The sequence below is a fragment of the Colossoma macropomum genome, unplaced genomic scaffold, assembly GCF_904425465.1.
Source record: "Colossoma macropomum unplaced genomic scaffold, Colossoma_macropomum, whole genome shotgun sequence".
NCBI lineage: Eukaryota > Metazoa > Chordata > Actinopteri > Characiformes > Serrasalmidae > Colossoma > Colossoma macropomum.
The window spans coordinates 8,238,699-8,251,005 of record NW_023494802.1 but is presented as its reverse complement, the minus strand read 5'-3'; the positions used below and the strand labels follow the sequence as shown (position 1 = coordinate 8,251,005).

Genomic DNA, 12,307 nt, shown 5'->3' with positions numbered 1-12,307 from the left:
TAGATATCCTCATTTTAGTACTCTAAGACTCAGTTTTATACCTGCCAAACACTGTATCACTGCTCTTTAGGTACTACCATTCTACCTTCATAAGCACATGACATGCACTCCAGCCTGCACCTGCACACATCTGGCACTAAAGACTATTGACATCTCTAATAGAGAACGTTCTCCTCTTACCTTTACAGGTCTAAGATGGCCACGGGGTTCTTTCCTCGCTCTGGTTGCGTTTTTTCCCCCTCCCTCCTTCTCCCCGATGTGGAGTCTTGCAATTCTTCCTCTCTATCAAACTGATTGTGGCCTGTGTGTGCTGATGCTGCAGTGATACAAAAACACACCCTCTCAGACTCCCTCTCCTCTGCCTCCCTGTGTCTGATTGGCTGCTGGCTAGAGGTGACATCACCCTTTCTCTCCAGCTCCCTCACTCGTCCCCTCCCTCCCTCCCTCTCTCTCTCCCTCTCTCTCTCCCTCTCTCTCTCCCTCTCTCTCCCTCTCTCTCTCCCTCTCTCTCTCTCTCTCTCTCTCTCTCCCCCTCACTCACTCACTCACTCTGCTCCCTCTGCTTTCTGACCATTCCTTTATTGTCTTCATCCTCCATCCTTCTCTCCTCACTCCCCTACTAACTGCCCCCCCTTTCAAAACATGTCCATAATGTGATCAGCCTGATCAGTTTGATAAAGGGGGAAAGCACTCACACATAGAGATGATGGCGGGATGATGATGGCTCTGCAGCAGGAAGCTCTTGCTGTGGTACATAGAGAATGTGCGCCATAAGTACATGGGATATAGGCTATGCTAATTAGCGCATTGTTATGCTGCGTCTGCAAGGCTGCATTAGAAGGGTGCTCTCCATCTCCCACTCTCTCTCCCTCTCTCTCTTTGGCACCAGGCTGCTGGAAAGTGGCCATGTTAATACTGGAAGAGAGGGTGGTGAATGAGGCCTGGGGAGTGGAGGGAGGAGAAGAACACATAGAGAAAGAAAGAGAAGAAAAAGAAAAGACTATAGTGGAGAAATAGAATAGAAGACTGCAAGAGAAATACTGACTTCCATTTAAACCATAATGTGTGTGTGTGTGTGTGTGTGTGTGAGTGAGAGAGAGAGAGAGAGAGAATATAGAATAGTATAGTATAGCAGAGTTCTTCTTCAGTAACAGAAGAAAGAAAAAGAGAGAAAAAGACAGAGAGAGACAGACAGAGAGGGGAAAATAGTCTAGAGGAATAAAAATAGAGGAATAGAGGAGAAACACTGACTTCCATTTCAGCAATGATAAGAAACACAGGGAGAGAGGGCGAGAGACAGAAAGGGAAAGAAAAGAATAGAGAATAGCAACAATAATAATGGTAAGGGAAAAAACAGTGTATTTAAACAACTTCCATTTAAGCAATAATCAGTTACAAAAGACAGAGAGAGAGAGAGAAAGAGAGAAAAACAAGACAGAAAAAGAGAGACAAAAAAGAACAGAGAAAAGGGACAAGAAGAGTGGAACACTGACTTCACTGTAAGCAGTAATGAGTGACATCAATGAGAGAGAGGAAAGAATATACTAAAGATAAAAAGAAGAGAGGAGAAACATTGAGAACAGAGAGAAAAAGGATAGAATAGAGAGAATAAAATGTGGAGAGGAATAGAAAAGAGTAGAGAGAAAGAATAGAGCAGAAAAAAGAGAAGAGTACAGAGCCCTGCTGGTGATATCCCATATAAATAAAAAATAATGCCTGGCCACACCTTGTTAACGCATGGAACAAGATCCTAAGTCATGGCCACCACTTAGTAAGGTGTGGGAATGAGATCATGCCTTACTAAGTTAGGGCCACACCTTACTAAGTCACAGCTACACATCAGGATCTTGTTTCCACGCCTTACTGAGTCGTAGCCACAACTTAATTATCTTGTTCCCATGCCTTACTAACTCGTGGCCACAGATTATTTTTATTTATACAGGATGTCACCAGCTGGGCTCTGTAGAGAAAATGATTAGTAGAGGAGAAACACTGACTTCCATTTAAAGGGTCTATATAATAGAAAAACCCAATTTTCCACACTTTTTTAAATACAAAGTTTGGTGTAATATGTAAACATTGTTAAAATTTCAAAACATCCCATTCAATCCTGAAGTCTATACAATCCATATTTGGAAACAAACCTCCAAAAGCAGCCTGTTTTGCATTCATTGTTTTTGTGATGTCACAAAAGCCAATGTATTTACATACACCTGCTTATTCAGCCTACAGCAGTTTAGCTCCACTCATTCATACAGAAGTTACAAGAAGTGTTTTAGCCCAGACTGTTTTTAAATGATGCGCAATTCAGGACAGCCAATCAGAACAGAAGTCATTTACATACATCAGTCTTAAAGGCACAGCAGCAGAAACAGTCAGTTTAATTCTAAGGGCTAAAGAGAGGCTGGTCATGTGGTCATGTAAAAATTATTTATTTTTGGACTCCTTTTAGTAAACACACAAAGACATTGTAAGTAGACCTCAGAGGAAAAAAAATGTAGGATATTGGCCCTTTAAACAACTATCAGCTAATGTGGGAACCTCAAAAAGCATGCACGCAAAAAAGGAGGTGGCATTAATTCACAAATACTATATGATATCAATAAGCACTCACTCCACTAAAAATGTCATATGTCTGAGTGAGATGAGTGAATATTAATGCCAGCAGCCCTTTTAGAAAACTATCTCTACTGTTTCACCAACGTTTTCTACCTCTGGATCCAGACACAGAGTAGAAGTGACACTGTAGGTCTACTGTAAAGGTCACGGAGCGCATGCGTGTGTGCATGCATCTGAATAAACATTCAACAAGCAGATCCGTTTGTTTTATCTCAGCATTATCTCTGCTGATCTGCGCTCAGCTCACAGTGTGTCACACCTGACCGACTGCACCTCGGGGGATCCGACCATGCCTGTCTGTCTTCTGCTGCTTGAACAGAAGAACATACATGACCCATGACTTTCTACCCGCAAACTAAAGACCAGCCTGCTGTTAAAGGACCTCCGTCACTTTGGGTTCTGAGCCACACAACACCATCTGGAACTCAGTTCACCTGACTCACCGCAAACACAATGAAGTGCGACAACAAAAGCCTATGCAAACTGGAGCCAATTTGAATAAGCGATTTGCAAGGGTTACCAAAGGACATCTAGCAAAAAACAAATTATTTTATGTTGATGAGTGATGACAAAGAATTTTGCAAGAAATTTACATTTCATTCATCTTTAGTGTTGAAACTGGAGCAATGAAAAAAAGACTACATCTAAACATCTGAACATGTGTTGAAGAACAACTTTGCTTTAGAAAAAAAGCTTAAAACTTACTTATGAAATAGCATAATTGGGTTGTGTTTGATCCCGTCCTAAAAACAGTGCTTCTTTTTGCCATTCGGAAATACGATCATAACAAAAATCGTTCTTTTAGACAAGCTGTCTTCCCATATAAGCTTCAGATGTTCAACTGTTTCTAGGTGATAAAAGTAAGACCAGTCTGAAGAAGTTTACATAGAAGTTGGATTGAGGAAAATAATGCAACATAAGGTCGCTGTGCTAACAGACCACAATTAAATGTTATACAGGAGAATTAAAAAAAAAAGTTACTAATTTTAAAGGGTCCATATTCTATATTTCTCACCTCATGGACCTGAAACCTAAAATGTACTTGAGTAAAAAGCAAAAGTAAAGCAAAAATAAAGCTGCACTGTGTAAGATTTGGAGATTTGGTGGAAATTTGTAATTGCAATCAACGTGCAGAAGCACAGTATTCGCTGTGTTTTGGCCCTCTTCCCCAAGCGGATGAATCTGATGATTGTGAGCCCACTGAAAGTGTTCAAAAAGAACTCAGGCAAAACTTGGTGAGGGATGTTTCGTCTGACGGTGTAAGTGAATGATCTACTACTGCCATCATGTCTTCATCAGTAAATGGTGATTTTGCATCTGAGACCTAAACTTCGAGCTGGATCTTTTTTTGAGCCTGTGCGTGTGATGTCACGCAAAGACGTGTGATGCACTACAAAAAACTTTCATGAAATCTGACGCAACATTTGACGTTTAAATTATTATTTCAGGCTTTATGGGGTGACTTACAGCAGCGCACACATACTACATTTTAGCACATACTGACTCAGTAATGCTACTTCTTTCAATTTTAACAAAAAAATCTTACAATCTTAACATCTTAGTCATTGGGTGCGTTTACATGCACGTAATAATTTGATAACTGCAGAAAATCAGATTTTGTCACTAATCCAAACAAACGCCTTTACATGCACTTGAGTAATCAGATAATGGGCAAACTCCAGGTCTATATGAGTCAGGCAGTAATCAGATTTCTGCTTTGCAACCAGCCAAAACCTCATAAAAGAAGATGTGATGTAAAACTTAGCTTAAAACTCAAACTTCATCCTGTGGCTTTGTTTTTTTAAAACATTGCGCCACTTTACCAAAAAATATGAACATATAACATCTAGAAGACGAAGATTATTTAAATCCATCAATTTGTCAAGCATGTAGTTGGTTTCAAAGATGCTCCAAAAGTGTTTTAAAAATTATTTCCGGTACCGCCGTCTGTTTTCGCATACTGTTTGCACAGACTGAAAATCCGAAAGAAATCCGAGTAAGGGTACAAACACCCTGAGAAATCTGATCACTGAGCTAAAATCCAGCTTTCTTTATCAGATTTCTTATTCGGATTTCTAGACCTCACTTCAATCTAAGAAATTGGACTATGCTGTTCACATGACAATTTGAATGATCAGATAACTGCAGAAATCCGATTATGGTCAGATTATTGAGTACAGGTAAACACACTCATTGTTGAGATAAGTTCTCAGCATTCATGTATGACTGATTATAAAAACACTATGTTCACAAATAGCACCCCTGAACACCTGCAATGCACTCAGACCGCTGTTCGTACATCAGCTTAGAAAATTCTTCAACATGAGTTTTCACATTTTAAGACTAAATCTGTATGTTTCATAAATGGCCCTTGGTCTCGTAACTCACATTAAACAGGCTGAAAGTTCTCCACAAGGCAGTTATTAGCACACAGCAAATAACTCAGCAGATAACCTCTGATGCTTCATATGAGCAGTGCTTCACGTCAATACCGCTGTGCATCCTTCTTTCCTAGGCTCCATTTATGACATTTGTCTGGGTTTGTGCACCAAAAATGATCCATTTTTACGACCACTTCGAACCTCCTTATGCTTTAGAATTAAACAGGCTATTCTACATTTTCTTATATTTTACTGTTTTCTCCCTGAGATTCATTTTGATGCTAATGTAGTTTTATGTACTAAAAGCTGTCACAATACATTTTTACATGACCATTTCCCAACGTTTCTTTAGCCCTTAGAGTCAGACAGATTGTTTTTGTTTCCGTGCCTTTAAGTCTGATGTGTTAATAACCTCTGCTGACTTTCCACGCACAACAGGACTATATGGACTGAGGAGTGAATGGTACATTCTGAAACTTTAGCAATGTTTGTACACTACGTCAAACTCTCTCATTTAAAAAAAGGAGGCTTTCCTTTATATGGACCCTTGATTATAAATACATTTTTGAAACATACTGTTTATATAATACATCAAATTCATTATAAGGCAGGGAAATTTGTTTTTCCTTTATATTTGTCCCTTACGTTATGAGTTTTTAATCCAAGTGATTTTGGATTATTTCTATTGGTCGATTAATCAAGGACAGCTGGAAGGTTCAAATTATGTAGAAAATTAAAAAATGAAAATAAGCTAGGCAAAATTTCTTAATGTTTATAACATTACTGATGGGGTAAAGCTCATGTTGATCTCTCATCAGTGATGGAATGAGGCCTGAGGCTTTTGCTCAGCTGCTGTCATTATCCTTCAATTACACACTGACTTCCACTAGGCCAAACTGACCAAATGACCTCAGTTCTGCTAAACGAATTCAATTAAATCAATTAGCTGCCTGAGCAGAGCTACAAATAACCCAGCCATGCCACAGACCCAACAGAGACAACAGAGCTGTCATACACTGCTGCCCACTCCATTCAGTTCATACTATTAACTTCCCATATAGAATAAGACAGCTGAGTTTTGGCTTGTGTTAACTGCACTGCAGGTCAATACTGTAGTCTGACCTGCCAGTGAATGGAGCTCCAGTGCTATTGAGTGGAGCACTTTCCATAGACTCTCGTTTATTCAGGTTGGCAGGGTTTAGCACACATAGAGAAACAGACAGTGACACAAGCGCAGACACATGAAACAGCAGATCCATTCTGTTCTGTCTCCAGCAGTCTTTTGGAAGCAAAGTAGGACACGCAATGACGTTGGTGTTACTCTCTCGAGGTTGCTGATTATTGTGCACCAGCACAGGAAACAAGAGCTGAAACAAGAAAATCTGGAGGAGTCACCGTGAGCGAGTAAGAGAGAAGAGACGAGACACAGACAGAAAGAGAGAAGAAACTGAGAAAGAGAGAACGGTGGACAGCAGGGCTGATTTATAGTGGCATTGCTAGGCTGTGGAGTCTGTCTATATGCCAAGTTAATTTATTGGCTATGAAGTCATACGACTACTGCTGACGGCCCTGGCTTGGGTGTGCAGGAAGATATGGTGTCTGCAAAACCACATTCACTCAGTTATATGACTTGTATGTTCCTGAGTATTTTCAGATAAGAATACTTCTACTCAGTCCCAGTTCCAGAACAGAATCACAGAGAGTGCATCAGAAATAAATGGGAGTACAAACTAGGAAACTGTGTGGTTACTCAAAATACTGTATTAAAACAGAGAGCTAACATTTGTTCAGGATTACATGACTAAGAATGATACAATCCATGAGTGCGTTTACATGCACTTAACAATCCGATAACTGCAGAAAATCAGATTTTGTCAGTAATCCGATCAACACGTTTACATGCTCTTGAGTAATCAGATAATGGGAAACTCAGTAATCAGATTTCTGCTTTGCAACCAGCCAATAAACTCACAGAAGATGTGACGTAAACACATCACGCCACTTTACCTGAAAATATGAACATACACCATTTAGAAGATGAAGAATATTTAAATCCTTTATTTCGTGTTTGGCTTCAGCGCCTCTCCAAAAGTAGAAATCTGATTGCTGAGTTAAAATTCAGCTCTCTTTATCGATTTCTTAATCGAATTTCTAGATCAGAGTGTTTACATGACCATTTGAATATTTGAATAACTGCAGAAATCCGATTATTGCGTTCATGCATACCCACTCCATGAATTTACTGCAATATCCAATGCTTTAATTGCTAATATGTGGAGATTACCAAAAATGCATTCAGAGGGCTTGTTTAACTCCTTAAATGGCCAGTGCTTGCCAGCAGGCCCCAAGTTTTACTGCACACTTCTATAACCTAAGAATAGCTCAACGGGTTTGCATTTCAGTCTCTGTAGTTGCTGAATAATAAGCCTTAGGCCCAATCCCATTTCACCCCTTGCCCCTACCACTTAGCCCTTAACCCTCCATTTGTGCGTTCCGATTTTTGTGGAGATAGAGGGGTGGGGTGAAGTGTTAGGGCTATTTGGCCCTCCAGATGGAGGTTTTTCAGAGGCACACTGGCAGGGTTGCCTACAGAGCACTGTTAGTAGCCTGTTAATGAAGTAATGTTCTTTTTTACTTGAGGGTCCCATTTCATAGAGATTTCAACCATGATCCGTTGTAACTCAGTTCCAAGATTCAAAGTGACACTCGAAAACAAGGGGTAGAGGTAAAAAATAACAAATGGGATTGGGCCTTAGTATGTAATAAGCCTGGGATGAATAACATAATTGTACAGCATATAGTATTTGCTAAAGTTGATAAATGTCCTTGACATCAGCAAACATCTAGTTTGCTCACAGAGAATGCCAAACTAGCACAGCCCTTCTATGTATTGACTGTAGTGTGCTTATATAGGACTGGGCAGGCTTCTACTCAAATATCTGTGTAGAAAACTTATTGCTCAATTACATTTTAGACACTAATACTTACTTAACAATTCCTTTTCAGTATTTCATTAGTATTTCACTTTGTTGAAATAATTATTTAATTCTATTAAATTGTTGCCACTACTGCTTTGTGACTGGTTGTACCTCTGACTTTTGAGGTTTATTTTATTTTAGACCACAATGACCAAAAGACAGAAATTGCACTGAACACTGTGCAATTAAGTAATTGAGAAAATGAGTAAAGAAAAGTGTAATTTTTAACACTCTGCTGAGCAAAAAGCCAGTGGGTCGCCAGCTTTGCAGTCAGTGGCCCACTATTCTCTTACTAGTTGTCTGGGGCTCCTGAATTTAAGTTATATTTGTTAAGGGGTGACACTTTTATTCAGCTGATTGAAGGGACACGCTGTTATAAACAGGGATGTGGACAAATACTCGAGTACTCGGTTAATCGTTTGAGGTGCCAGTATTCAAATACTGAAATCACTATTCACTAAATCAGCACAGGAAGAAAATATACATACTAACAATCCAATTAAATGCTTATATTTTTAAAAGGACAATAAAATGATACTTTTTTGCTTGTATTTGTGAGTAAATATACTATGTTATGTTCTACGAGTGTCTGAACGTGAGCGCGTTGTTAAGGGCGTGGCTAGCTAGCTAACAGTTAGCTAACTTAGCTCGCTAGCTAACTGAGAAGTACGTAGCGCTGCTTTAGTGCTAATTAGGCTAATGTTGACACTAGTTAGATCCAGAAAGAGCGGAAAAATATTTCTCTGACAAATAATATGTCATATCATCCACCAAGGAGAAAATACCTCGTTTAAGACGACGACACATCATCAGCATCCAGTGTATCAGGTTTTAGTTCATATCTGAAGGACCAGCTTCTGTTCAACCAACATGAAGACCTGTTCTCTCTGTTCTCCGGCTTGACGGTAAATTTTTTGTGATACTGTTTTTTTTAGCTTCTTAACACCACAGTTATCGCCTAAAGAGTAAAGGCCTCAGCACTTCTTGCGAAACGAAATTCTCCAGGGTTGTGCGAAGCCGAAAGCGCCTTCGTGAGCTTATAAGCTCGCATACTTTCTGCGGTTTGGTGGTGCCTGTCGCGGATGCTCCACGTGACGCTGGGACATTTTATGCTAAGTTTCATGACTGCAGGAAAACGATTGATCACTGTTCTAACTATGGCGACGTTTAAGTTCAGAATACCGCCACCATTTAAGGTGGACCGGGAAAATTCGAACAAGAAGCTGGTGAATAGAAAGCCTTCAGCCTCGTCCTCTTGTGAACCTAAAAATAAGATAACCTGAATGTTTTGGTACCCAGTACTAGTTCGTACTACCGAATAATAGACTTAACATCTTACATTTAGGAGGTATTTATTGTTCATTTAACACATGCCCGTTTCACACTGTAATATTAGTCTTTCTGCCAAAGCCGAAACTCCTCAAACTTGTCCATCTTTGATTCATGGCACGCCTCTTTTTTATCGACCAATCAGAGGCTCCGTCGCGTAGCGTCTTCGTCTACGGAGTTCGCCCAGCAGCCATGTGCGCGACGTCTGCGGTCGCTCGTTTTTCTCCGCAATTACGTCATATTGTTCGCTGAAGCCAGGCGAGCGTCGTCTCCGCAGGAAGCCTGCTGAGGCCTCAGGTCTGCAGCTTCAGCCATTCGCTAATTTCGGCCGTGACGTGCTTTCAGTGGCCTTTTTCCGTGTTTTTTCTCCCCTGAGATTTACCAGATGCGTTCACTGACTCTTACAGATAATCCAATATCTAAATTAGTCGGAATTCACATCCTTACTTGTAAACAAGTTTACTCGCATTCTGCAGTGGCAGTGACCGATATCACTAAAGTGAGATTTCTTATATACTTGGCTGTTGATTTTTTGTTTTTGTTATTTATTTATTTATTTATTTATTTGATTGATTGATTGATTGCTAGGCAGCTAAATCACTCATTTTGAGTTTGACTACCTCTTAAGGTTAGTGCTATATCACTAATGCAAGCAGGCACCACACATATATTTAAAAAAAAAAACGCACACGAGTGTCTCCAAAACAGTAATTCTACAGGAGAGAGCACACCATTCTTGTAATGTTAGTTAATGTAAAAAGATAGATTTTATTCCCAGTAATTTTGGAGCATCGTTATTGGTTCATTCACCATGAAATGTTCACACTATATAAAGGACGGCTGCTGGGTTCAAATAAAGGAGAAGAGTAGCCCTTTTATTGTGACAATATACTGCCACTGTAGTGCGAGAACACTGACGGACGAAGCATAAAAATGGTGCAAAATTGTGAATTTTGTCAAACTGATGAGGCTGAGTGATGTCATGCTGTGCAACATTATAAATAGCATTTCAGCGGAATGCCCCTTTAAGTCTGATTGGCTGTCAGCTTGCCCATAACCAGCTCTTAATGTAGACCACTTTACATAGAGAAAAACTGGTACCTATGAAACTTCAGCTGACTGGAGTTCTAACAGTGGCTCCTGAAATAAATCCACAGCTACATACAGCCTTCTTTTACTTTTAAGATTTAAGATAGCTAGGATTTCATCTAAATCTGGTTTTATCCCCCAAGAAACAATATTTCTACCTGATCTTTGACTACAATTCCCAACATTATCTCTCTCACAGCAAGAATAATACCAGTTAAATCATTCACAAGGGATGTATTTTTAGTGCAGTAGACCTGTTAACAAATGCAGGAGATTTGTGATGTGATCAGATGATATTAATTAACAGAGACGGGGAAGTATTAAATTAATTACTCATTAATTTTCAGAGAGAGATTTATTATTTTCCATGATCTCACACTGGGGTTGAGATTTTTAAACCAGGCTATTTTCTGACTCTCCCAGGTTGGTGGTTTCTCTCATATTTGCCTTGTTTTAAACTTTTCTTGGGTTTTTCATTCCTGCTAATTACTGAGAACTTCTCAAGGATTTTTTTGGGGTTTCTAAAAACAGCAGTGCTAAAAACAGTTCGCAATAGATTATGTAAGAGAGAAACTGCAAAAATGTGGGGCTCATCATGAAAGATTAACGAACTAGCTTGAGTTAAAGCTTTGTAGGGTACATTGTGATTGTCCATGTCATCACACAATGGAACTATTCATATCTTCGCATAACGTCCCTGATGTGAACTCGACAATCCGCTCGTACACGAAACGGTTAATCACCGCCATCATAGCCAGAAATATACATTTCCATAAAGTCAATTAAAAGCATGAAGCCAATTATACTAATGAACTCCTTCCTCTTTAGTGCTATGCGAGTCCATTCATCCGCCCCTTATCATTTCCCTCACGGGGAGGGAAGTAATGCTCCTGATTTATGCCCAGCACAGCACACTGTATTATGCTAAGTGTTCTGGCTCCTTCTCAGAAGCTGCTCTTCATTAATGAACAAAACCCACAGCTCATATTCCAACACCAGCAGCAGCAGCAGCTCTCTACACATCTCTCTCTCTGACTGTACACTTACAATGATCATACAAAAGTTTCAAAAGTTTGGAACAACTGCTTTTTTGATATAAATCCAATTTTATTGAAGATGCATGGGTAAATGACTATTTAGATACCACTTCTCAACTTCATATATTGCAGTAAATATCAGAGACCACCCTTCATGTATTTAACATCCAGCCAAAACAGACTAAATACAGGTTGTTTATTTTTCAGCAGATATTTCTGAGAACATTAGAAAATAATCCACTTACATAAGGAAGGGGAAAGTCAAAGGAAAATCAATGAAAAAACAAGTTTCCAAAACTGGATTTCAAAAAGTGATTTAAAAAAATAGAGAAAATGGGACTGCTAACGACCACAGAAGACCTGGCAGACCACCAAAACTGTCCCCTTCAGATAAACAGTACTTAAAGATTTCATCTTTGAGAGAGAGGAGAAAATCAAGCTCCACTCTTGGTTCAGGTCTGAAAAAATCCACAGCTGTCTATCCTTCCACAGTGAGAAGACAACTCAGCACTATGAGTCTGAAAGGATGTGTAGCTGTCAAGAAACCATTACTGAGAAAAGGAAATAGACAAAAAAGAACATTTGCAAATCATACAAAGAAGCTGCTGAGGTTCTCAGAACAATGGACTGACCACCCCAGAGTCCAGACCTCAACATCATTGAATGTGTTTGGGATTAACTGGATCATAAGAAGCAGAAAATACAACCAACTTCTAAGACTGAACTTTGGAAGTGGGAAAAATATCCCTGCAGATTTCTTTGAAAAACTGAGAGCAGGTGTACCGAAAAGAATGGAAGCTGTAATAAAGGCAGAGAGTGAACACTCTCTAAGAACATATTAAAAAAGATGTGGTTGGCTTCTGTGTAATTTTTG

General features: G+C 39.5%; 1 protein-coding gene across 4 annotated transcripts in view; it reads right to left on the bottom strand.

Annotated features, from left to right (window-relative positions):
- l1cama (L1 cell adhesion molecule, paralog a) overlaps nt 1–344 on the bottom strand; it is an 87,971-nt gene extending 87,627 nt beyond the window's left edge. For 3 of the 4 annotated variants that reach the window (XM_036592331.1, XM_036592336.1, XM_036592333.1), the window contains exon 1: nt 181–344. The gene's annotated coding sequence lies outside the window, so the exon portion shown is untranslated. The remainder of the gene's footprint in view (nt 1–180) is intronic. The other variant, XM_036592335.1, reaches the window with a different exon arrangement.
- Between the last annotated feature and the right edge of the window lie 11,963 nt (nt 345–12,307).